The following is a 27,773-nucleotide window of genomic DNA, read 5'->3' on the forward strand; positions in this document are numbered from 1 at the left end:
GGAGGGGGACGAATGGAAGACTGCATTTAACACCAGAGATGGACACTTTGAGTATTTGGTCATGCCCTTTGGCCTGTGCAACGCCCCTGCCGTCTTCCAAGACTTTGTTAATGACATTTTTCGTGATCTCCTATATACCTGTGTTGTGGTTTACCTGGACGATATTCTGATTTTTTCTGCCAACTTAGAAGAACACCGCCAGCATGTCCGCATGGTTCTTCAGAGACTTCGGGACAATCAACTTTATGCCAAAATGGAAAAATGTCTCTTTGAATGTCAATCTCTTCCTTTCCTAGGATACTTGGTCTCTGGCCAGGGACTACAAATGGACCCAGATAAACTAGCTGCCGTGTTAGATTGGCCACGCCCCTCCGGACTAAGTGCTATCCAACGTTTTTTGGGGTTCGCCAATTATTACAGACAATTCATTCCACACTTCTCCACCATTGTGGCCCCTATTGTGGCTTTAACCAAGAAAAATGCCAATCCTAAGTCCTGGTCTCCCCAAGCGGAAGACGCATTTAAACATCTCAAGTCTGCCTTTTCTTCTGCTCCCGTGCTCTCCAGACCTGACCCATCTAAACCCTTTCTATTGGAGGTAGATGCCTCCTCAGTGGGAGCTGGAGCAGTTCTTCTTCAAAAAAATACTTCCGGGCATGCTGTTACTTGTGGTTTTTTTTCTAGGACCTTCTCTCCGGCGGAGAAAAACTACTCCATTGGTGATCGAGAACTACTGGCCATTAAATTGGCGCTTGAGGAATGGAGGCACCTGCTGGAAGGGATCAAAATATCCAGTTATTATATGATCACAAGAATCTCTCCTATCTCCAGTCTGCCCAACGACTGAACCCTCGCCAGGCTAGGTGGTCGTTGTTCTTGAAATTCCCGTTTTAACTTTGAAATCCATTTTCGCCCTGCTGACAAGAACATTAGGGCCGATGCCCTCTCTCGTTCTTCTGATGCCTCTGAAGTAGAGGCCTCTCCGCAACACATCATTCCTCCGGACTGTCTGATCTCCACTTCTCCAGCTTCCATCAGGCAAACTCCTCCAGGGAAGACCTTCGTTTCTCCACGCCAGCGTCTTGGGATTCTCAAATGGGGACACTCCTCCCACCTCGCAGGCCATGCGGGCATCAAAAAATCCTTTCAACTCATCTCTCGATTTTATTGGTGGCCGACTCTGGAGACTGATGTTGTTGATTTTGTGCGGGCCTGTACTGTCTGTGCCCGGGATAAGACTCCTCGCCAGAAGCCTGCTGGTCTCCTTCATCCTCTGCCTGTTCCTGAACAGCCTTAGTCACAGATTGGTATGGACTTTATTACGGACTTGCCCTCATCCCGTGGCAACACAGTTGTTTGGGTGGTCGTTGATCGATTTTCCAAGATGGCACATTTTATTCCTCTTCCTGGCCTTCCTTCAGCGACTCAGTTGGCAAAGCAATTTTTTATTCACATTTTTCGCCTTCACGGTTTGCCCACGCATATCGTCTCGGATAGAGGCGTCCAATTCATGTCTAAATTCTGGAGGGCCCTCTGTAAACAGCTCAAGATCAAATTAAACTTCTCTTCTTCTTATCATCCCCAATCCAATGGGCAAGTAGAAAGAATTAATCAGGTCCTGGGTGACTATTTATGGCATTTTGTTTCCTCCCGCCAGGATGACTGGGCAGATCTTCTACCATGGGCCGAATCTTCTGCTAAATCCCCATTTTTCGTGGTGTACGGCCGTCACCCTCTTCCTCCCCTCCCTACTCCCTTGCCCTCTGGTTTGCCCGCTGTGGATGAAGTGACTCGTGATCTTTCCACCATATGGAAAGAAACCCAAAATTCTCTTTTACAGGCTTCATCCCGGATGAAAAAATTTGCTGATAAAAAAAGAAGAACTCCCCCCATTTTTGCTCCCGGAGACAAGGTATGGCTCTACGCTAAGTATGTCCACTTTCGTGTCCCCAGTTACAAACTGGGACCACGCTATCTTGGTCCTTTCAAAATCTTGTGCCAGATTAACCCTGTCTCTTACAAACTCCTTCTTCCTCCTTCTCTCCGTATTCCCAATGCCTTCCATGTCTCTCTCCTTAAACCACTCATCCTTAACCACTTCTCTCCCAAAGTTGTTTCTCCCACTCCTGTTTCTGGTTCGTCTGACGTCTTCTCTGTGAAGGAGATTCTGGCCTCCAAGATTGTCAGAGGTAAAAAAAAATTTTGGGTGGATTGGGAGAACTGTGGCCCAGAGGAGAGATCTTGGGAACCTGAGGACAACATCCTAGACAAAAGTCTTATCCTCAGGTTCTCAGGCTCCAAGAAGAGGGGGAGACCCAAGGGGGGGGGGTACTGTTACGCCGAGCGCTCCGGGTCCCCGCTCCTCCCCGGAGCGCTCACAGCATCCTCTCATTCGCAGCGCCCCGGTCAGACCTGCTGATCGGGTGCGCTGCAATATCACTCCCAGCCGGGATGCGATTCACGACGCGGGAGGCGCCCGCTCGCGATGCGCATCCCGGCTCCCGTACCTGACCAGTTCCCCGTCTGTCTTGTCCCGGCGCGCGCGGCCCCGCTCCTTAGGGCGCGCGCGCGCCGGGTCTCTGCGATTTAAAGGGCCACTGCACCACTGATTGGCGCAGCAGGCCTAATCAGTGTTATCACCTGTGCACTCCCTACTTATACCTCACTTCCCCTGCACTCCCTCGCCGGATCTTGTGTGCCATTGTGCCAGTGAAAGCGTTCCCTTGTGTGTTCCTAGCCTGTGTTCCAGACCTCCTGCCGTTGCCCCTGTCTACGATCCTTGCAGCCTGCCCTGACCTTCTGCTACGTCCGACCTTGCTCTTGTCTACTCCCTTGTACCGCGCTTATCTTCAGCAGTCAGAGAGGTTGAGCCGTTGCTGGTGGATACGACCTGGTTGCTACCGCCGCTGCAAGACCATCCCGCTTTGCGGCGGGCTCTGGTAAATACCAGTAGCAACTTAGAACCGGTCCACCAACACGGTCCACGCCAATCCCTCTCTGGCACAGAGGATCCACCTCCAGCCAGCCGAATCGTGACAGATACAGTGAGCCTTAACACCCCACAGGTGATTGACAAACTTTCGTTAAATTGGGATGTGAAAATAATTTTTTTTATTTTTAACACTAAAATGATGGTGTTCCCCTAAACTTTTCATTTTCACAAGGAGTAATAGGAGAAAATGCCCAACAAAATTTGTAATCCCATTTCTCTCGAGTAAAGAAATGCCTCATATGTAGATGTAAAGTGCTCTGTGGGTGCACTAGAGGGCTCGGAAGGGAAGGAGCGACATTGGGCTTTTAGAGAGCGAATTTTGGTGAAATGGTTTTTGGGGGGGCGTGTGTCATTTAGCAAGCCCCCATGATGCCAGAACAGTAAAACAAAACCCACATGGCATATTATTTTGGAAACGACACCCCTTAAGGAACTTAAAAAGGGGTACAATGAACCTTTACACCCCACAGGTGATTGACAAACTTTCATAAAATTGGGACGTAAAAAAAAATATATATATGTATCTTTTTCAATAAAATGCTTGTGTTACCCCAAACTTTTCATTTTCACAAGGGGTAATAGGAGAAAAAGCCCCCAAAAATGTTTAACCCCCATTACTTCTGAGTATGGAAATACCCCATATGTTGATGTAAAGTGCTCTGCAGGCACACTAGAATGCTCAGAAGAGAAGGAGCGCCATTGGGCTTTAGGAGCGAGAATTGGTTTGGAATGGAAGTCGGGGGCCATGTGTGTTTACAAAGCCCCCCATGGTGCCAGAACATGTGACCCCATTTTGGAAACTACACCCCTCACAGAATTTAATAAGGGGTGCAGTGAGCATTTACACCACACTGACATTTGACAGATCGTTGGAACAGTGGGCTGTGCAAATGAAAAATAAAATTTTTCATTTTTACGGACTATTGTTCAAAAAATCTCTCAGACATCTGTGGGGCATAAATGCTCACTGTACCCCTTATTACACTCCGTCAGGGGTGTAGTTTCCAAAATGGGGTCACATGTGCAGGGGGTCCACTGTTCTGGCACCATGGGGGCTTTGTAAACACACATAGCCGTCAATTCCAGCCTAATTCTCTCTCAAAAAGCCCAATAGCGCCCCTTCTCTTCTGAGCATTGTAATTCGCCTGCAGAGCACTTTACACCCACATATGGGGTATGTTCTTACTCAGAAAAAATGGTGTTACAAATTTTGGGAGGCTTTTTTCCTATTACCCCAAGTGAAAAAGAAAATGTGGGGTAACACCAGCATTTCAGGGAAAAAATGTTTTAATTTTCATGTCCAACTTAAATGAAAATTTGTGGGGTGTTAAGGCTCACTATACCTCTTGTTACGTTCCGAGAGGGGTGTAGTATCCAAAATGGAGTCACATGTGTTTTTTTTTTTTTTTTTTTTGCGTTTATGTCAGAACCGCTGTAACGATCATCCACCCCTGTGAAAATCACCAATTTAGGCCTCAAATGTACATGGTGCTCTCTCAATCCTGAGCCATGTAGTTCGTCCACAGAGCATTTTACGTCCACATATGGAGTATTTCCGTACTCGGGAGAAATTGTGTTATAAATTTTGGGGGTCTTTTTCTCCTTTTATCTCTTGTGAAAATGAAAAGTATGGGGCAACACCAGCATATTAGTAAACACCAAAATGAAAACCTTACTACTAAGTAAGTAACTGTGCATGAGAACTAGATACACCAACAAAAGAGAATTAAAGCACAGAGTTGGAACATAAAAAAAATATATAATATATAATTTTTATTTACTTTATATACTCGAGTATAAGCCGCCCCCCTCGGCTTATACTCGAGTGAACAAAAAAAAATATATGTCGCTTTAGGCATACCGGTGGGGGGGTGGGCCGGGCCATCCATCTTCACTGCAGGGACCGTCCGCATTCCGGTGGGGAGGGTGAGCTGGTCCAGGCCGTCCATCTTAACCTGGAGGCACTCTTCTCTGCTCCGGGCCATCCCCGGACTAGTGATGCTGCATTGATGCTGCCGCGCAAGGATGTCTGTGCTTGGCAGACATGTGACATCAGGGACGTCCCTGCGCACAGACGTCTGCTGCACACTGATGTCCCTGCGTGGTGGTGTCAATGCAGCATCACTAGTCCAAGGATGGCCCAGAGCAGAGAAGAAGGCCTCCCACCGGAATGTGGACAGTCCCTGCAGTGAAGCTGGACAGCCCGGCTCACCCTCCTTGGATGGTCCCTGCAGCTACTAGAGCAACAACTGGGGAGGTAAGAAGAAAATGAAAGGGGGGTCTGGATGATGACAGGGGTTCATATGGACAGGGAGGGGATATTGACAGGGGGGTCTGGATGATGACAGGGGGATATTGACAGGGGGTGATATGGACGGGTGATATGGACAGGGGGTCATATGGACAGGGGGGTCTGGATGATAACAGGGGTGGGGGGATGATGGATGATGACAGGGGAGGGGGGATGATGACAGGGGGGAGGACGTATTTCCGACCCTAGGCTTATACTTGAGTCAATAAGTTTTCCTAGGTTTTTGGGGTGAAATTAGGGGCCTCGGCTTATATTCGGGTCGGTTTATACTCGAGTATATACGGTAGATCATAAAGACATGATAAAATATATGACAACAATTGAAAAATAATACAGAAGAGAAAAATCAAAAGGCACCAGGATTCAGCAGAAAAAAGATGGGTACACAGGCTGGCTGAGTTACTACATGTGTGATGTTAGAGGCAATCAAATGAGAAATAAAGCACAAGTGTACGGCATCAAGCAAAAAGCCTGAGCCTAAATAAACATTTTTTTATTCCAAACGGTTGCCAAAGACAAGTCAAATAAAGAATAAACAAATCACAATACAGTACAGGATGCCATACCCACCAGACCCCAACGATCGTTTCGCTTTCTAAAGTGCTTCCTCAGGGGGCGTGACTAATGGTCACATTACCAGGTCATAAATAGGTAAGACGCACAGAACTCCCTCAAAGATGGACAATATGGTCAACCAATACTAACACTATCCTGTCATACACACCTATGTAACGCCCAGATGATGTCTCCCATAATGCATTATATTAAGTCCATCAGGTGGGAGGCAACGCCGCAGTACCTGATGGCATCATGAATGGCGTCCGTCCGTGTTCCGGAATACACATAAGTGCTTCCGGTTGAACCACCGCATCACCCAACCTTCCGGTCGTATAGTGATGTCAGTGCGTAGGCATATCAGTGCGCAGCTACGTCCATACGCGGCGGGCCACATGACACACATGTGACACACCAGTGACAGCCGCCTGTGCACAGAATGCCGAATGATGTAGAGCTCATGCGCGTGCACAGTAAATATAATAGCATATGCAGAATAACACACTGTGAATAAAACAGGCAAAACGCTGAGGTGAAGCATGCAGTGAACTGGTTAATAAGTGAAAAGCACACAGTGGTGGAAAGGGAAGCAACATTTATTTATTATTGCACAAATAGAATACATATTAAGTTGCCATAAAAAATTAATAAATAAAAAATAAAATAAATAAAATACTTGATGTCAACATGTAATGAGATGAACAGGAATAAATGTGAAGAATGTGGGAAATGTGTAAGACTAATGAATATATAGCTAACAAAGCTGAAAAATTTATTGATAGACATAATAATAAAAAAAAATATGTATAATAAAGGTGAGTGAAACAAAGTTGTGAAATGGGAATAATGTGAGTGTGAACAGGAAGTGAATGTGATAAGATAGGTATACTAATGGGTATAAGTGAGTAAGTGTCATGTGGACTATGGACAGCAAGGGGAAAAAGGGGGGAAGACAGGGGAGGGGGGGGGGAAGGAAGGGGGAAAGAAAGGAAGAAGGGTGGGAGAAACCAGGAGAAAGGAAGAAAGAAAGAGAAAAAAAAAAAGAAAAAGGAGAAAGAAGAACAAAAAAGGACAAAGAGGGGAGAACAGGAAAGCGAACAAACGGAATAAGTAAGGTGGACATTTGCTAATAATGGACTGAATAGTATAAATAACTCAGACATATGAGAGGCTTATAAGTGTGCTAAAAAGTGATTGGGCAATGGATGAATGAAGAGCCACTATTAGTGGCTAATACAAATGCATGTTGTATTAGTGGGGTGAATAGCAGTAATGTGCACATTTGTGCCCCCCTCAATGGGGTGCATACTGAAAAAGACCCGGGAAGTAACCCCAAATGTAATTATATTGAAATGCCCATGTTAAAGTGACAAGTGCAAAGTATCAAAATGGACTAAAACCATTGAATAGACATCAAGAACCAATCCTGATCAAAGAAATTTCATTACAGCAGTATAAGTGCTAGGTTATAATGGTAAAACCAGGTTAAAAGACAATATGACATATCAGAAGTAAAATAAAAAATGGTCTGGCACCCATGAGGACAATATGGGATGAAAGGTGGACACCGGCAAGGAGGTATAGATGGATAGATGCAGCCTTTTAAGGAAGATGGATATCATTAGTAATGCGACAAGAACGGGCTGATAAAAAAGCAGCGGCAATAGACACTACCGGAAATGGAAAAAGAAAGAAAGAAAATATTAGACTAAGAACCTGTTAAAAACATACACATATAAAAAGTGAGAGCCCGTGGGACAGTCACTAATGGAAAGGATCAGGATGAAGGTTATGATATTTATAACTTCAGACGATAATCTGGAAAAACGCGTGAGGGCTGGTAAGGGGAAAAAAGGGGGAAGGAGAAAAGGAGAGGGGGGGAGGGAAGGGAAGGGAGGGAGGGAAAGAGGGGAGGGAAACACAGGGGAAGGGCAGGAAGGGAAAAAGGGCCAGGAAAGACGGGTAAAGGGGGGAAGGAAAGTGGAGGGGTGTGGGGAAGGGGGAAAGAGGAGAGGGGAGGGAGGGGAAGGAAAGGGGAAAGAAAGAGGGCAACGGCCTATAAGGAATACAAAAATCACAGAAAGGGGGCCAAGCTCAGTGAGTCATTCAGACCCGAAGGATGAACCGTATTGAGTCTGAAGATTCACTGAGTCTCCCTTTGTGCTAACATTTTCTTTCAGTTGCCCCTTCCAGGACCTGGAAAAACGCGGTCAATACCTCGGAACTGCAGGCTGGAAGGATCACTGGAGTGGTGTAGCTTAAAATGACATGGTATGGTGGTCAGCGAGGAGATGTCATCTTGTTCTCTTGCAGCTGTTATACCTAAGACGTGTTCACGAATTCGCTGTTTAAATTCTCTTGTGGTAAGACCTATATAGATAAGACCACAAGGGCAAGTCACATGGTATACAATGCCGATCGTGTGGCAAGTTATTGTATGTGTGATCTTGTATTGCTTTGACCGATTAGAGTCCCAAAAGTGTGTGTCTGTCACTAAATTACGGCATGCTACACAAGATCCACATGCTTTACATCCTCAGGCAGGGCCTTTAGACCCAAACAGTTTCGTGGGGATTTGGCCTCCATAGTGGCTGTGAACAAGAGTATCGTGGAGGTTGGTCGATCTTTTATAAGTGATCGATGGATATGGCTGCAAATATAATTTGAGCACCGGATCGACCATCAATATATCCCAGTATTTTTTTTATCACATCATGAATATGATTAGACTGCGAGTGGTAGGTTGTAATAAACCTCACCTGATTGTCGGTATGTCTAGGTGGTCTTTGTTGGAGTAATACATCTCTGCTGGTAAACTTTGCTCTCTTGTATGCCCTTTTGATACAGATTTCGTCATAGCCTCGATCACGGAATCTTTGGCTGAGTTCACTTACCTGTACTTAAAAGGATTCCATGGAAGAACAGATCCTTCTGGCACATAAAAATTGCCCAATGGGTATGCTGCGGATGAGTTTAGATGGATGAGCTGAGTTGGCATGAAGAAGTACGTTTGTGGAAGTCGGTTTCCTAAAAAGATCAGAGTGAAGGAGACCATCATCACCAACATGGAACTTAATGTCAAGAAATTCCATGTCACATCTTCCACTTTTTTACATCAATCTGATATTGCGTTGGTCATGATTGAGTTCTTTCATGAACTCATCTAGTTCTATATGTGATTCCTTCCATATCATGATGATGTCATCGATGTATCTTGCGCACAGGTGGACATTGTCCACCCGTGGGCAAGGGCTGGTGAGAAAAATTTCTCTCTCCCAGGCTCCCAAAAAGAGGTTCACATACGAGGGCGCACATGCTGCCCACATAGCGGTCTCCTGTACTTGTAAATAGAGAGATTGACGATAATAGAAATAGTTTTGAGTACGAAATAGTAGTAGAGTGAGAGCGAAGTATAGCAAATTGACTATAAACTCACCGACATCAGGATCAAATTTGGACATCAAAAAGAAGGTCTTGACAGCCTGGATACCGTCTTCATGTCTGATGGAGGTTATAAAGAGACTCAACGTCACAAGTTACAATGGTCATATCTGGATGAATCCCCTCGAGACGGCGTAAGGAATCTGTTGTGTCTTCAAGGTAAGATGGCATAGTATCAACCATTTTTCTCAATATGTGTGATCAATCAATTTACATATTTTCTCACAAATGTTGTTATGTCCTGAAACGATCGGTCTCCCTGGCGGGCACATAGCATGTTTGTGTATTTTGGGCAAGAGATATAGTGTTGCCACAGTAGGGTTAGATACTTGTAGATAGTCCACCTCTTTCAGAGAAATAATAATACCTTTAGTTTGTGGGTTATTCAAGATCATTTTAAATTCCGCCTGAAATTTGATGGCAGGATTATAAGTACGTTTGCGGTAGCAAGTAGGGTCACGTAGTTGTTTAAGGGCCTCTTTTTTTCATATAGGGTGGCCGGCCATAAAACTATATTGCCACCCTTGTCTGATGGTTTAATTACAATGTCAGACAGAGACTGCAATTCTGTAATGGCCTTTCTTTGGGTAGGGGTGCAATTATCTGGACCCCTGCAAGGCGTGATGTTTGCAATCTCTTTAGCGACTAACTGCACAAACATATCAACATTTGGACAAATCTAAAGAGGTGGAAACTTACTTGATTTTGGAGTTTAGAAAGCTGAAAACCACTTATCTGTGTCAGAATCCGGATGGTTATGCAGTGAGGATACTGGTGGTGGATCCTCTGTGTCAGTGGGGTGATGACGTTGGCCGTACCAGGGGAACGGAGTCTAAGGGGTTACTGGTTTTCACCAGAGCCCGCCGCAAAGCGGGATGAACTTGCAGCGGCAGGTAACACCCAGGTCGTTCCACCCGATAGCGACTCAACCCCAGCTGACGGCTGAGACAGGCGCGGTACAAGGGACAAGGCAAGAGCAAGGTCGGACGTAGCAGAAGGTCAGGGCAGGTAGCAAGGATCGTAGTCAGGGGCAACAGCAGAGGGTCTGGAACACTGGCTTGGAACATACACAGGAACGCTTTCACTGGCACTGAGGCAACAAGATCCGGCGATACCAGGAAGGGGAAGTGGGTTTTTATAATGAGGACACAGGTGGATGTACTGATTGGGCCAGGCGCCAATCAATGGCGCACTGGCCCTTTAAATCTCGGAGAGCCGGCGCGCACGCACCCTAGGGAGCGGGGCCGCGCGCGCCGGGACTGAGCCGACGGAGGACGGGACAGGTGAGGGGATAGGGATGCGAGCCGCGGACGGGCGCATCCCGCTACGCGGGTCGCATCCCCGCCGGTTACACTAATGCAGCGCTCCCGGTCAGCGGGTCTGACCGGGGCGCTGCATGGAGATGAACGCCGCAAGCGCTCCGGGGAGGAGCAGGGGCCCGGAGCGCTTGGCGTAACAGTCTGTCTGTGGATTGTTTTCGGCATTTAGTTCCTCAAGAATCTGTAGTGCTGCCATGTCCTCTCTATTGTCACAGATGGTTGCTGATGAACGTTGGTGAAATAATTTCTTGAACACAAGTTTCCTAGCGCAAAGATCTTTTGTGGTCTCAAACAGGTCAATGCTAGATGTTGGGGAGAAGGAGAGACCAAGTTTCAGTACCTCCAATTGGGCTTCAGACAAGACATGTTTGGAAAGATTAATTACCTTAAGAGATGAATGTTGAGATTCATTCTGATGGAATCCACGAGAGCGTTCGCGTCTATCGGGTCCACCGTAATTATCTTTTTTCCTCTTAAGGGATTGTGAAACTCGCCTCTGGGTACTGGTTGAAGAGGAGTCAGACTCCCCTCCATAAGATGTATTAGAAGAAATAGACTGAGTTCTAGAGCGAGAGATATTAGAGGGGTGAGAAATATATTTCCACTTGTAAGCTTTGTGATTCTGAAAATCCGCCTGATCCCTATGGAATTTGTTTGCCTGTATTTGTTTTTCCCAAGTGTCATGTGCATCTTCCAATTACTTCTTAAATGACTCCATGTCTGATGTAGACAAGTTGTCACACATTTGTTTGTTCATTCCATCAATTTGGATGGATAACTCAGCTAGACTTCTAGTGTTCAGGTCAATGATCAATTGTATGAACATGGCAGAACATTTGTTACTGACCTCTTCCCATTTGGAGCACAAATCTTCGTCCTCACGTCAATAAGATGGAAAGGTTTGTATCCGTAGCCCACGGGGGATGACATTTTTTGCCAAATATTGCTCAAGTGTAGAGCATCATTGGGCTTTTGGAGAGCGAATTTTGCTGAAATGGTTTTTGGGGGCATGTCTCATTTAGGAAGCCTCCATGATGCCAGAACAGTAAAACAAAACCCACTTGGCATACTATTTTGGAAGCTACACCCCTTGAGGAACTTAACAAGGGGTACAGCGAGCCTTAACACCCCACAGGTGATTGACAAACTTTCATAAAATTGGGACATAAAAAAAATATATTTTTTTTCAATAAAATGCTTGTGTTACCTCAAATTTTTTATTTTCACAAGGGGTAATCAGAGAAAAAGCCCCCAAAAATGTTTAACCCCATTTCTTCTGAGTATGGAAATACCCCATATGTGGATGTAAAGTGCTCTGCAGGTGAACTACAATGCTCAGAAGAGAAGGAGCGCCATTGGGCTTTAGGAGAGAGAATTGGTTTGGAATGGAAGTTGGGGGCCATGTACATTTACAAAGCCCCCCGTGGTGCCAGAACAGTGGACCCCGACACATGTGACCCCATTTTGGAAATTACACCACTCACAGAATTTAATAAGGTGTGCAGTAAGTATTTACAGCCCACTGGCATTTGACAGATCTTTGGAACAGTGGGCTGTGCAAATGAAAAATTACATTTTGTTAGATTCTGTTCAAAAAATCTGTCAGACATCTGTGGGGTGTAAATGCTCAATGTACCCCTTATTACATTCCGTCAGGGGTGTAGTTTCCAAAATGGGGTCACATGTGGAGGGGGTCCACTGTTCTGGCACCATGGGGGCTTTGTAAACACACATAGCCATCAATTCCAGCCTAATTCCCTCTCAAAAAGCCCAATGGCACCCCTTCTCTTCTGAGCATTGTATTTCGCCCGCAGAGCACTTTACACCCACATAAGGGGTATGTTCTTACTCAGAAAAAATGGCGTTGCAAATTTTGGGAGGCTTTTTCCCTATTACCCCATGTGAAAATGAAAAAGTTGGGGTAACACCAGCATTTCAGGGGAAAAAAAACTAATTTTTTATTTTCATGTCCCCCTTTAATGAAACTTTGTCAAACACCTGTAGGGTGTTACAGACCACTATACCCCTTGTTACATTCCGTGAGGGGTGTAGTTTCCAAAAAGGGGGCACATGTGGGTGTTTTTTTTTTTTTTTGCGTTTATGTCATAACCTCTGTAACAATCATCCACCCCTGTGCAAATCACCAATTTAGGCCTCAAATGTACATGGTGCTCTCTTACTCCTGAGCCATGTAGTTCGTCCGCAGAGCTCTTTATGTCCACATATGGGGTATTTCCGTACTCCGGAGAAATTGCGTTAGAAATTTTGGGGGTCTTTTTCTCCTTTTACCTCTTGTGAAAATGAAAAGTATGGGGCCGCACCAGCATATTAGTGTAAAATTATTATTATTTTTTTTTACACTAACATGCTGGTGTAGCCCCCAACTTTACCTTTTCATAAGGGGTAAAAGGAGAAAAATCCCCCCAAAATTTGTAAAGCAATTTCTCCGGAGTACGGAAATACCCCATATGTGGCACTAAACTGTTGCCTTGAAATACTACAGGGCTCTGAATTGAGAGAGCTCCTTGCGAATTTGAGGCCTAAATGAGGAATTTGCAATTGGGACGGACCCGGATACAAGGATGGGGCTTGTCTCCACCAAAACCCTACAGCAGTGTTTCCCAAACAGGGTGCCTCCAGCTGTTGCAAGACTCCCAGCCTGCAAGGACAGTCTATGTCTGTCCGGCAATACTGGGAGGTGTTGTTTTGCAACAGCTGGAGGCTCCGTTTAGGAAACACTGCCATATGAGATGTTTTTCATTTATTTTTTATTTTTTTGGGGGGACGTGTAGGGGGGTGTATATGTAGTGTTTTACTTTTTATTATTTGTTAGTGTAGTGTTTATAGGGTACATTCACACACCCGGGGTTCCCAGTGAGTTTTCCGCTGGGAGTTTGAGCTGCGGCGGAAAATTTGCTGCAGCTCAAACTTGTGGAAGGAAACCCACTGTAAACCCGCCTGTGTGAATGTACCCTGTACATTCCCATGGGAGAGGGGGCGCTCCAAACCTTCAGCTGTGGCAAAACTATAACTCCCAGAATGCACTGACTGAGAGTTGCAGTTTTGCAACAGCTGTAGGCACAATGTAAAGAAACAGACTCTATCTCAGTGATTCCAACCAGTGCACCTCCAACTGTTGCAAAACTACAACTCCCTGCATGTACAGTCTGTCAGTGCATTCTGGGAGTTGTAGTTTTGCAACAGCTGGAGGCACACAGGTTGGAATCACTGAGTTAGGAAACAGACTCTAGCTCAGTGCTTCCCAACCAGTGTGCCTACAGCTGTTACAAAACTACAATTCCCAGCATGCCCAGACAGTCAGGGATGCTGGACGTGTAGTTCTGCAATATCTGGCCCTTCAGATGTTGCAGAACTACAACTCCCAGCACGCCTAGACAGTCTGGGGATTGCAGGAGTTGTAGTTATGCAACAGCTGGGGAAAAACAGTTTGGAGACCACTATGTAGTGTTCTCCAAACTGTAGCCCTCCAGATGTTGTAAAACTACAACTAAAAGCCTGCCCAGACTGTCCAGGCATGCTGGGAATTGTAGTTCTGCAACATATGAAGGGCCAGATATTGCAGAACTACACGCCCAGCATCCCTGACTTTCTGGGCATGCTGGGAATTGTAGTTTTGCAACATCTGGAGGGCTACTGTATAGTGGTCTCCAAACTGTGCCACTTCAGATGTTGCAAAACTACAACTCCCAGCATGCCCAGACAGTCAATGCATGCAAAAAGTTGTAGTTTTGCAACATCTGGAGGACCACAGTTTAGAGACCACTACACAGTGGTCTCCAAACTGTGGCCCTCCAGATGTTGCAAAACTACAACTCCCAGCATGCTGGGAGTTGTAGTTTTGCTACTTTTAGAAGGCCACAGTGAAGATCACTTACCGGCGATCTTCACTGCAGCCTCCTCCACCGCCGCACTTTCTGGCTGCAGTCCTCCTGCTGACGCTGATGCAGCCGCTCCTCCATGATGCCGCCGCTGCTCCATGATGCAGCCGACAGTCCGGGTGAGCCGGCCATGCTCCCCCCCTCGCTGCCGTTTCCCCCCCCCCCCGTTCTGCCTGGAATTCGATCGGTGGGCAGAGCGGGGGAAATGAACTCTAACCCTACTGCCCCCAACTGCCAATGGTGGTCGTATTGACCGACCAATGGCAGGGGAAAGGAGGTGGTGGCTCGGATCGCCGGTCTGAATTGACATGGGGGGTCTCAGGACCATCTAGGCATTGCCACGGGATGCCTGCTGATAGATATCAGCAGTCATCCCGGTACGATCACCGCCCTCCGTCCTTAACCCCTTCCCGCTATATGACGTATGCTCCCGCGATAGAACGTGGGGTCACACGCTGATCACGCGTCATATCGGGTCGTTCCCGGTGACCATCATGGCCGGGACCCGCGGCTAATACCGGACATCACCGATCGTGCTGATGCCCGGTATTAACCCTTCAGACGCAGCGATCAAACTTGATCACCGCATCTAAAGTGAAAGTAAAAGTTGCCGGTTAACTCAGTGGAGCTGTTCGGGAACGTTGCGATGAAATTGCGAACATAAGCAACAGTCTTTGTAACAGAGTCTATGAACAGCTCAGCTTAGATTGACAGTTGGTTGGGACTTGAGTATGTTCCTCAGCTTGTAGGGATCTAGTATGCGCAGATCCGCTGGAATTAGGGTTATGTTTAGGTCCAGGGTCCTTGCCGATATTTGCGGGGAAATTTAGAAGATCTCGCTGGCCGCTTTAGGATTGGTCCACACCGTCTGTCAATCAGCTTTACAAGGCATTGTGGGTATCACATGTCCCATGAACCTCCAAAGGTACTTTTTACCTACCATAGAGACTAAATCACAGTCACATGACCCGCAGGTCCTGCGACGCTATGCAGGTAAGCATACATATTACATACAGTATTTACATTTATTTTAGCAATATATTAACTATAGGAGGGGTGACTAGGGGATGACTAAAGAAGCGGACCCCACAGTTCCTAGGAACTCTGACTTTGGGGACTAATAACCAAGGTACAGTATGTAATACGGTTCTGTGACACCACACTTGCTTCTCTCTTCATTATTATTTTTGGTGACAGCATACACGTACACTATTTGAATATTGGTGTTATTTTATATATCTTTTACATTAAAAGTTAAGTTTTAAGGCACCTATCTTTACACTCTTCAATTGTCTTAATCTGATAGGTTAGTACACCTTTGGTTACGTAGAGCCAAAATTCTTTACGTTTTTTCATTGTGTATAAGGGATAATAACCCCATGGCCCACTTTTCCTCAGCACAAGTTTTGATCAATCTCTCCCAATGAGGGACATTTATCAATGTTTGCTTATGTATTCTTTTTTTTAGTAATTTTTTCCTTACTTTTTTTTTGCTTATGTGCGACGTATTTATCAACTGGTTTCAGCCTGTTGATAATTTTCTTTTACGTAAGCAATTTTTCCTTTTTTACTTTGGTAGTAGCTTTTTCTGCTCCATGTTTGAGCTGGAGTAAATTTAGTAAATTTTTAACGCTGTTGCGACTTTTTTTTGCGCAGTTGCGACTGTCGCAGTTAATAAATACCTGACTACTCGTAGTCCATTTTAAAATTATTACTACATAGTAAATTTTAGGAAAACTTGCTTTTCTCGCTTTCCAGTCAAAATGTCGCACGAAAAATCGTGTAGTCGCAGTTGCGACAATTTTGCGACAATTATAGTAAAGAAAACCTGACTAAACCCGTTGATAAATGTCCATAAATATGTCTGAGATAATGGGTCATGAGACTGGCATGTGATGGGCACTAACTGGTCACAGCCTGGTACATATATCATCTTATTATTATATGAACTGGGCTCTATAACTATATACCATCTGCCCTGATCATATAAGGAGTAGTGACTGCAAACACTTATGAAATTTAAGTAACATTTCTAACAATTTTCACCCTCAAAACCACCTGCAATAGTCTTCAACCTATGGCTCTCCAGCTGTTATGAGACTATAACTCCCAGCTTGCCAGGATCTGTTGTTTTGCAGTAGATGAAGAGCTAAATGTTGGAGACCACTGCTTTAGGGTATGTTCAGATGAGCGGATTTACAGCATATTTTACGCTGCAGATCTGCCGCTGAAGGACCTCTGTACGGTGCCTTTACATGTGCCTGCTCGGAGTGGCAATACGCAGCTATGTGCAGACACACTGAAGCGATGTGCGAGTTGTCGCGCATGCGCGGTGTACTCGCACACATGGCGGCCACTCCCCCTGCTCAATGTACCCTCGGACTGGAAAAAACACAACCTTATTGTCCACAAAGGCCACATATTTGCCAAATTGAGCTTTTTCGGGCCAAAACCACTGCCACCAAATGTTAGCCAGGAGTCGACTGAGTAATATGAAATGCCTTAGATATATAGGGGGAGATTTATCAAAACCTGTTTGGAGGAAAAGTTGCTGAGTTGTCCATAGCAACCAATCAGATTGCTGCTTTCATTTTTCAGGGGCCTTTTCAAAAATGAAGGAAGTGCTATGGGCAACTCAGCAACTTTTCCTCCAAACAGGTTTTGATAAATCTCCTCATAGTGTTTACTTTTGGCATTATTGAACCCTTTAGTAGTGTTTTTTGGCTTAATTGCAACATTTCAAAATCACTGCATGCACTAGCTATGGTGTTTGTTTTTTTCTAAGAAGTTGTGTTGTTTCTCCTCCCATAGACCTCTATAGGTAGGTAGAAAACATTTCAGAAAAATAAAGTTGTACATGTATGTGGGCATTTTTTTGGTTTGTTTTTCAGAATTCTGTCTGGGCCAGGTTGTATTCTTAAGTTTCTGCAATATTTTTCATTTTCTTATTTCAACACTATTATACCCTGGGCTTTACGTATGTGAATTATGAACACCGCTGGGAAGTTGCACATTTGTCATACTTAACCCCTTAACCTCTTCAGGATGCAGGGCGTATGAATGCGCCCTGCATCCTAAGTCCTTAAGGATGTAGGGCGTACAGGTACGTCTGTGGGAATTCCGGTCCCCGCCGCTAGCCGGTCGGGACCGACCGGGATGCCTGCTGAAATCATTCCGGGGTCCTGAGGCCCCCCCATCTGCGGCAATTACGGGACATATGGGTCTCCGTGACCTGGAAAATAAGGGCGATCGGGGGTGTCCAAGACACCCCCGGGCCCCCTGAAGGGATAGGAGTGAGGTGGCAGGGGTGCCACCCCTCCTATACTTGCTATTGGTTCGTCAGAAGCGACCTACCAATAGCAGATCGGGGGCAGAGCGGTTAAAGTTCGGTTCCCCCGTTATGCCCACCCATGGTAATCCGGGCAGAACGGGGGAACTGTCCTGTGACAGGGGCAGCGGCAGTGGAGGTCCCTTAGCGGCTCCCTGGTGCGGCTCCCTGTGACAGACTACGGAAGCCGGTGAGTAGTTGCCTAGCAACATCAGGAGGGCTACAGTTTGGAGAGCACTATACAGTGGTCTCAAACTGTAGCCCTCCAGATGTTGCAAAACTACAACTCCCAGCATGCCCAGAGAGCCATTTGGGCATGCTGGGATTTGTAGTTTTGCAAGATTTAGAGGGGTACAGTTTGGAGATCCCTGTGCAGTGGTCTCTAAACTGTGGAACTTCAAATGTTGCAAAACTACAACTTCCAGCATGCCCACACAGAAGTTTGCTGTCTGGGCATGCTGGGAATTGTAGTTTTGCTAAATCTGGAGGGCCACAGTTTGGAGATCACTGTACTGTGGTATCTAAACCGTGGCCCTCTAAATCTTGCAAAACTACAACTCCCAGCATGCTCGAACAGCAAAAGGCTGTCTCACCATGCTGGGAGTTGTAGTTGTGTACCTCCAGCTGTTGTATAACTACATCTCCCAGCATGCCCTTTGGCGATCAGTACATGCTGGGAGTTGTAGTTTTGCAACAGCTGGAGGCAGGGCCGCCATCAGGGGGGTACAACCCATAAGTGGATGTCACCCACTGACAGCTGGGGGCCCGCACACACATGCTGTCTCTCTCCAGAAGCCTGCAGAGCGCCGCTGCTGCACATACCGGAGATTGTCCTGTAATTAATTCATTCATCCAGGGAACCACTCTGGCCCTTTAAGAGCAGCGCAGAGGCTGCCTGGGAGAATAGACGTGTGACGTCACTTCATACTGATAGAGAGGAGCGGAGCAGAGGGGGATGTGCCGCTTCCTGTGTTGTGTGTGTAAAGCCTGCAGCCAGCGTCCTGACTTATCTTCATACTGGTATGATTTTCTATATTATCTTCTCCTCTTCTGACAGCATTTATCTCTCCTATCCCATCATCATTCATCATAGAAGTGAGGGGGATTATATACATGTGAGGGGGGATTATATACATGTGAGGGGGGTTATATACATGTGAGGGGGGATTATATACATGTGAGGGGGGGGGGATTATATACATGTGAGGGGGGATTATATACATGTGAGGGGGGATTATATACATGTGAGGGGGGATTATATACATGTGAGGGGGGTTATATACATGTGAGGGGGGATTATATACATGTGAGGGGGGGGGATTATATACATGTGAGGGGGGATTATATACATGTGAGGGGGGATTATATACATGTGAGGGGGGATTATATACATGTGAGGGGGGGATTATATACATGTGAGGGGGGGTATTATATACATGTGAGGAGGGGATTATATACATGTGAGGAGGGGATTATATACATGTGAGGAGGGGATTATATACATGTGAGGAGGGGATTATATACATGTGAGGGGGGTTATATACATGTGAGGGGGGATTATATACATGTGAGGGGGGTTATATACATGTGAGGGGGGATTATATACATGTGAGGGGGGATTATATACATGTGAGGGGGGGGGATTATATACATGTGAGGGGGGATTATATACATGTGAGGGGAATTATATACATGTGGGGGGGATTATATACATGTGAGGAGGGGATTATATACATGTGAGGAGGGGATTATATACATGTGAGGGGGGCTATATACATGTGAGGGGGGATTATATACATGTGAGGAGGGGATTATATACATGTGAGGGGGGGATTATATACATGTGAGGAGGGGATTATATACATGTGAGGAGGGGATTATATACATGTGAGGAGGGGATTATATACATGTGAGGAGGGGATTATATACATGTGAGGGGGGGATTATATACATGCGAGGGGGGGGTTATATACATGTGAGGGGGGTTATATACATGTGAGGGGGGATTATATACATGTGAGGGGGGGATTATATACATGTGAGGGGAGATTATATACATGTGAGGAGGGGATTATATACATGTGAGGAGGGGATTATATACATGTGAGGAGGGGATTATATACATGTGAGGGGGGATTATATACATGTGAGGGGGGGATAATATACATGTGAGGAGGGGATTATATACATGTGAGGGGGGGATTATATACATGTGAGGAGGGGATTATATACACGTGAGGGGGGATTATATACACGTGAGGGGGGATTATATACACGTGAGGGGGGATTATATACATGTGATGAGGGGATTATATACATGTGATGAGGGGATTATATACATGTGAGGAGGGGATTATATACATGTGAGGGGGGATTATATACATGTGAGGGGGGGTTATATACATGTGAGGGGGGGTTATATACATGTGAGGGGGGGTTATATACATGTGAGGGGGGGTTATATACATGTGAGGGGGGATTATATACATGTGAGAGGGGGGGAGATTATATACATGTGAGAGGGGGGGAGATTATATACATGCGAGGGGGGGGTTATATACATGTGAGGGGGGTTATATACATGTGAGGGGGGATTATATACATGTGAGAGGGGGGGGGTTATATACATGTGAGGGGGGGTTATATACATGTGAGGGGGGGGGGGTTATATACCTGTGAGGGGGGATATGCCTACAACTATAGGCAATGGAAACAGAGGGGCCTGCAACTATATAGGGAGAAGAGAAGCCTACAACTATATATGGGGGTACAGAGGAGGCTGCAACTATATTTAAGGGCACAGAGGGGCCTACAACTATATACAGGGACACAGAGGGGCCTGCAACTATATAGGGGGGAAGAGAAGCCTACAACTATATATGGGGGTACAGAGGAGGCTGCAACTATATATAAGGGCACAGAGGGGCCTACAACTATATACAGGGACACAGAGGGGCCTGCAACTATATAGGGGGGAAGAGAAGCCTACAACTATATATGGGGGTACAGAGGAGGCTGCAACTATATGTGCGGGCACAGAGGGGCCTTAAGCTATATATGGGGGCACAATGGGGGGCACAGGGGGCCTACAACTGTATATGGGGGCTCAGAGGGGCCTAAAGCTATATATGGGGGCACATAGGGACCTACAACTATATATGGGGGGCACAGGGGGCCTTAAGCTATATATGGGGGCACAATGGGGGGCACATAGGGGCCTACAACTATATATATTGGGCCAATACACATGGGGCGTCTTTAAAGAGATGGCATTGTGCTCGAAAAAGGAGCCTAAAATGTTTGTCGGGCTACTTTGGCAGGTTCTGTGGAGATGAGTCTTGGCCAGGAAAAGTCTTCATGGTGCCCCAGGCCAGATAGTGGAAAAAAAAGAAAAGGTGAATGACTCCAATCAGAGAAGACGTCCTCTGTGTCATTAAATGTAACTATGATCAATTATACTGTTTGCAGAGAGCTCACTGGTATCTACCTCTATATCATTGGTTCTTAACCTTGTTGGAGGTACTGAACCCCACCATTTTCTTATGCGCATTCACTGAACCCCTCTCAATTGGAAAAATATAATATGATTTTAAGTATATATTTATACATAGGTGCACAAAATGAACAAAACCATTAAATGGGCACTGTCATAAAGTAAAAAAATTGATATGTTGTAGTACTTAAGTACTACAACATATCTCTAATATACTTTAATAAAAAAAAAGTGATTTTAAACCAGTTTAAAATCACTTTTAAATTCGGCCACTAGGGGTTGCTCTCCTAGTGGCCGAATGCATTCGGCAGTGACGTCACTACAGAATTTCGACTCATTTAAGCCTGGCAATGAGTCGAAATTCAGTCACTGCGGTGCTCGCTCCCGCCTGTCAACCAAACAGGCGAGAGCGAGCACGCTGATAGCTGGGGCTGTGCGCACTGGCCTAACCGCCGCACCCCCCCCCCCCCCCGCACGCGAGCGGGGTCCCTGTGCCCACTAGCGGTGTCACAAAGAGGCCAAGCGCGGCTCTGTTCCCCGTCCCTGTCAGCTCTCAGTACGGGAACAGATTTAAAAGCCTCGCAAGCAGCTAACGTAGTACTGCGCATGCGCAGTACTACGCAAATAGGGTAGGGCTAACGCCTGCGCAGTACTACGTTAGCCGCAAGCGAGGCTTTTAAATCTGTTCCCGTACCCTGAGGGCTGACAGGGACGGGGAACAGAGCCACACTCTGCATTCTTGTGACACCGCTAGTGGGCACAGGGACCCCGCTAGCCGTGATGGTAGCAATCGCGCTCGCGGGAGGCATTCTTGTGACACCGCTGGGAGAAAAAAAAACGGTATCAGGTTCATACCGGTACTGTATACCGCCCAGCACTAGGCATGAGTGTTATTTATCAAATAGGGTGCCTCCAGCTGTTTCACAACTACAATTCTCAGCATGGCCTGACAGATAATAGCAATCATGGCATGCTGGAAGTTGTAGTTGGGAAACAGCTGGAGGCACCCTATTAGATAAATAACACTCATGCATAGACGATCTGAGGGCGGAAGCAAGCGCCCAGCAAAGCGTCAGTGACGTCGTGCCTGTTGGGAAGCGCTGCTTCCTGCCCTGCTTTATAGAGCAGATTCAGAAGCACTAAATCTGCTCTATTGCAACGATTAAACATTTTTTTGAAGCCAGGTAGGGGGTTAGGGCTAGATTACTACTAGGTAGGGACATATTAGATTATATAGTACTTGGTGGGAGCTACACTTTAAGAACATAGAACAAAACCATGAAAACATGATTTTCACACAAAAACAAAAACATAATGAATATTTACTGCAAATCAGTGTGACTTCTGCTGTTGTCTTTCAGAGACCAGTTCAGAAATGCGCAGCTTTACCTTGGCAAGTGCCACTCTCGCAACAATGGCAGTGTTCCCCCACATTAGGCAGGCAGTGTTCCCCCACATTAGGCAGGCAGTGTTCCCCCACATTTAGCAGGCAGTGTTCCCCCACATTAGGCAGACAGTGTTCCCCCTACATTAGGCAGGCAGTGTTCCCCCCACATTAGGCAGGCAGTGTTCCCCCCACATTAGGCAGGCAGTGTTCCCCCCCACATTAGGCAGGCAGTGTTCCCCCCACATTAGGCAGGCAGTGTTCCCCCCACATTAGGAAGGCAGTGTTCCCCCATATTATGCAGACAGAGTTCCCCCACATTAGGCAGACAGAGTTCCCCCACATTAGGCAGGCAGTGTTCCCCCCACATTAGGCAGGCAGTGTTCCCCCCCACATTAGGCAGGCAGTGTTCCCCCCCACATTAGGCAGGCAGTGTTTCCCCCACATTAGGCAGGCAGTGTTTCCCCCACATTAGGCAGGCAGTGTTCCCCCACATTAGGCAGGCAGTGTTCCCCCCACATTAGGCAGGCAGTGTTCCCCCCACATTAGGCAGGCAGTGTTCCCCCCACATTAGGCAGGCAGTTTTCCCCCCACATTAGGCAGGCAGTGTTCCCCCACATTAGGCAGGCAGTGTTCCCGCACATTATATAGGCCAGTGGTCTTCAACCTGCGGACCTCCAGATGTTGCAAAACTACAACTCCCAGCATGCCCGGACAGCCGTTGGCTGTTCGGGCATGCTGGGAGTTGTAGTTTTGCAACATCTGGTTGTCCACAGGTTGAAGACCACTGATGTAGGCAGTGTTCCCCCACAGACATACAGCCTCCAGCTATATACAGAGTATGGCTGGAGGCTGTATGCCTGTGTACTGCCCACTTCAGTGCTCCGACCACCGCTCTGGCTATAGCAGTAGGTCTCGGGACCGGTGGTCGGAGGACCGAGGATGACGTGCCGCTGGTCACTTACCAAGCTGGCCACTGCGCGTCTTCCTCCTTCTCTATCCTTCTGTCCTCAGCGCCTTTGTCTCCAAAGGCGTCCCGGCATGCGCTATGTCCTGGCGGCCCTGCATTTTTAAACTTAACGCAGGGCCATAGGGAGTTAATAGTGATGGGGAAATTGCCCAGTCGCTACAGGACGAGCAAACAATGGCTCTGCTCTGGGCCCAGGGCCAGCTTGGGGCTCCAAGCAATTGCTTGGTTTGCCTGTCCTGTTGCGACCACCCCAGCCGAACCCCCGGGACTGACTCACCGAACCCCTGGGGTTCGATCGAACCCAGGTTAAGAACCACTGCTCTATATGGTAAATATGTAGGAATATTGGCAAATTGCTAGGGCGGTTTCACAGTAAACAGAATAGGGTATGTTAGATTACAGCAGAGTGCGGCACAGTATAATACTTTGCAGCACAGTGTAATAGAGCACCGCACTCTGCTCTAATCTAATTCGAAATATATAATTAGTACATAAAATAAAATTAAGGGCATGCCGGGGGGGGGGTCAGGCCTTGAGTTGTGTAAGGGGCCCCGAAATTTCTGATGGCAGCCCTGGCTGGAGGCACACTGGTTGTGTATAATAAGGGATAGCAGCTGGGTTGTGTATAATAAGGGATAATAGCCCCATGGCCTGTATATAATACACTGCCTTATACTGTTTAACCCCTTAAAGGGGATCGCGGATGTCCTAGACACCCACGATCCCCCTGTAGCGATAGGAGTGAGGTGGCAGAGGTGCCACCCCTCCTATCTCTGCTATTGGTGGTCTAGACGCGACCACCAATAGCAGATCGGGGGCAGAGGGGTTTACTTTCGGTTTCCCCGTTCTGCCCACCCACAATAGGCGGGGCAGGACGGGGAAACCGACAGGGACCGGCGCCAAAGATCCACTTACCCATCGGCGACGGCAGCGGGCGACGATCGGCGGAAGAAGAGGACGGCGACGCAGATTCCTGGATCCGACGGAAGCCGGTGAGTTACTTAGCAACATCTGGAGGGCAACAGTCTGAGACCACTATAGTGGTCTCTAAACTGTAACCCTCCAGATGTTGCAAAACTACAACTCCCAGCATGCCCAGAGAGCTATTTAGGCATGCTGGGATTTGCAGTTTTGCAACAGCTGGAGGTCTACAGTTTGAGACCACTGCAAAGTGATCTCTATACTGTGCACCTCCAGATCTTGCAAAACTACAACTCCCAGCATGCCCACACAGCAGTTTGCTGTCTGGGCATGCTGGGAGTTTTGCAACATCTGGAGGTCCACAGTTTGGAGACCACTGTGCAGTGGTCTCTAAACTATAGCTCTCCAGATGTTGCAAAACTGACGCTCCCAGCATGGCTAAACAGCAAACAGCTGTCTCTGCATGCTGAGAGTTGTAGTTGCGATCCCTCCAGCTGTTGCATAACTACATCTCCCAGCATGCCTTTCGGCGATCAGTACATGCTGGGAGTTGACGTTTTGCAACAGCTGGAGGCACACTGGTTGGAAAATACTGAGTTAGGTAACAGAACCTAACTGAAGGTTTTCCAACCAGTGTGCCTCCAGCTGTTGAAAAAGTACAACTCCCAGCATGCACGGTCTGTCAGTACATGCTGGGAGTTGTAGTTTTGAAACAGCTGGAGGTTTGCCCCCCCCCCCCCCCCCCCATATGAACGTACAGGGTACATTTACACTGGCGGGTTTACAGTAAGTTTTCTTCTTCAAGTATGAGCTGCGGCAAATTTTCATCGCAGCGCAAACTCCTAGCGGTAAATTCACTGTAAACCTCTGCCAGTGTGAACGTACCCTAAAAACACTACACTACACTAACACATAATAAAGGGTAAAACACTACATTTACACCCCCTTACACTGTCCCACTAATAAAAATAAAAAACGTATTGTACGGCAGTGTTTCCAAAACAGAGCCTCCAGCTGTAGAAAAACAACAACTCACAGCATTTCCGGACAGCCACTGACTGTCCAGGCATGCTGGGAGTTTAGCAACAGCTGGAGGCACCCTGTTTTGGAATCACTGGCGCAGAATACCCCTATGTCCACCCCTGTGCAATCCCTAATTTAGTCCTCAAATGCGCATGGCGCTCTCTCACTTCAGAGCCCTGACGTATTTCAAGGAAACAGTTTAGGGTCACATATGGGGTATCTCCGTACTCGGGAGAAATTGCACTATTAATTTTGGGGGCTTTTTTTTCCTTTTACCCCTTCTGAAAAAGAAAATTTGTAACACAATTTCTCCTGAGTACGGAAATACCCCATATGTGGGCGTAAAATGCTATGCGGACGCACAACAAGGCTCAGGAGTGAGAGCGCACCATGTACAATTGAGGCCTAAATTGGTGATTTGCACAGGGGTGGCTGATTTTACAGCGGTTCTGACATAAACCCAAAAAAACTAAATACCAACATGTGACCCCATTTTGGAAACGACACCCCTCACGGAACGTAACAAGGGGTATAATGAGCCTGAACACCCCACAGGTGTTTGACAAATTTTCATTAAAGTTGGATGGGAAAATAAAAATAAAAAAATTTTTCACTGAAATGCTGGTGTCACCCTAAATTTTTCATTTTCACAAGGGAAAATAAAAAAAAGCCCCCCAAAATTTGTAACCCAATTTCTTCTGAGTAAAAACATACCCCATATGTGGATGTAAAGTGCTCTATGGGTGCACTACAATGCTCAGAAGAGAAGGAGCGCCATTGGGATTTTGAGGAGAAAATTTGTCCGGAATTGAAGGCCACTTGTGTTTACAATGGACCCCCCCCATATGTGACCCCATTTTGGAAACTACACCCCTCATGTAATGTAATAAGGGGTACAGTGAGCATTTACATCCCACAGGTGTCTGACAGATTTTTGGAACAGTGATCCGTGAAAATGAAAAATTTAATTTTCCATTTGCACAGCCCACTGTTCCAAAGATCTGTCAAACGCCAGTGGGGTGTAAATGCTCACTGCACCACTTATTAAATTCTGTGAGGGGTGTAGTTTCCTAATTAGGGTCACATGTGGCGGGGTTCACTGTTCTGGCACCATGGGGGGCTTTGTAAATGCACGTGGCCCCTGACTACCATTCCAAACGAATTCTCTTTCCAAAAGCTCAATGGTGCTCCTCCTCTTCTGAGCATTGTAGTTCGCCCGTAGTGCACTTCGGCTCAACTTATAGGGTATCTCCATACTCAGAAGAGATGGAGTTACACATTTTGGGGGGTATTTTCTGCTATTAACCCTTGCAAAAATGTGAAATTTGGGGAGAAACACACATTTTAGTGAAAAAAAAATATTTTTTTTTACATATGCAAAAGTCGTGAAACCCCTGTGGGGTATTAAGGCTCACTTTATTCCTTGTTACGTTCCTCAAGGGGTCTAGTTTCCAAAATGGTATGCCATGTGTTTTTTTTTTTTTTGCTGTTCTGGCACCATAGGGGCTTCCTAAATGCAACATGCCCCCCAAAAACCATTTCTGAAAAACGTACTCTCCAAAATCCCCTTGTCGCTCCTTCGCTTCTGAGCCCTCTACTGCGCCTGCCGAACAATTTACATAGACATATGAGGTATGTCCTTACTCGAGAGAAATTGGGCTACAAACATAAGTTTACATTTTCTCCTTTTACCCCTTATAAAAATTTTAAATTTGGGTTTACAAGAACATGCGAGTGTAAAAAATGAAGATTGTGAATTTTCTCCTTCACTTTGCTGCTATTCCTGTGAAACACCTAAAGGGTTAAAACACTTACTGATTGTCATTTTGAATACTTTGGGGGTGTAGTTTTTATAATGGGGTCATTTGTTGGGTATTTCTTATATGAAGACCCTTCAAATCCACTTCAAACCTGAACTGGTCCCTGAAAAAAAGCGAGGTTCAAAATTTTGAAAAAAATTGGGAAATTGCTGCTGAACTTGGAAGCCCTCTGGTGTCTTCCAAAAGTAAAAACTCATCAATTTTATGATGCAAACATAAAGTAGACATATTGGAAATGTGAATAAATAAAAAATTTATTTTGAATATCCATTTTCCTTACAAGCAGAAAGCTTCGAAGTTAGAAAAATGCAAAATTT

The 27,773-nt window shown here is 46.3% G+C and overlaps 1 long non-coding RNA gene across 1 annotated transcript; it reads right to left on the reverse strand.

Annotated features, from left to right (window-relative positions):
• Positions 1–6,956: 6,956 nt before the first annotated feature.
• Positions 6,957–18,689, reverse strand: LOC130272567 (uncharacterized). The gene is made up of 4 exons (XR_008843610.1): positions 18,668–18,689; positions 8,753–8,885; positions 8,076–8,228; positions 6,957–7,528 (listed from the first exon to the last, which is right to left on the reverse strand). It is a non-coding gene; the product is annotated as an uncharacterized LOC130272567 (long non-coding RNA).
• Between the last annotated feature and the right edge of the window lie 9,084 nt (positions 18,690–27,773).

The sequence above is a fragment of the Hyla sarda genome, chromosome 5, assembly GCF_029499605.1.
Source record: "Hyla sarda isolate aHylSar1 chromosome 5, aHylSar1.hap1, whole genome shotgun sequence".
Taxonomy (NCBI): Eukaryota; Metazoa; Chordata; class Amphibia; order Anura; family Hylidae; genus Hyla; species Hyla sarda.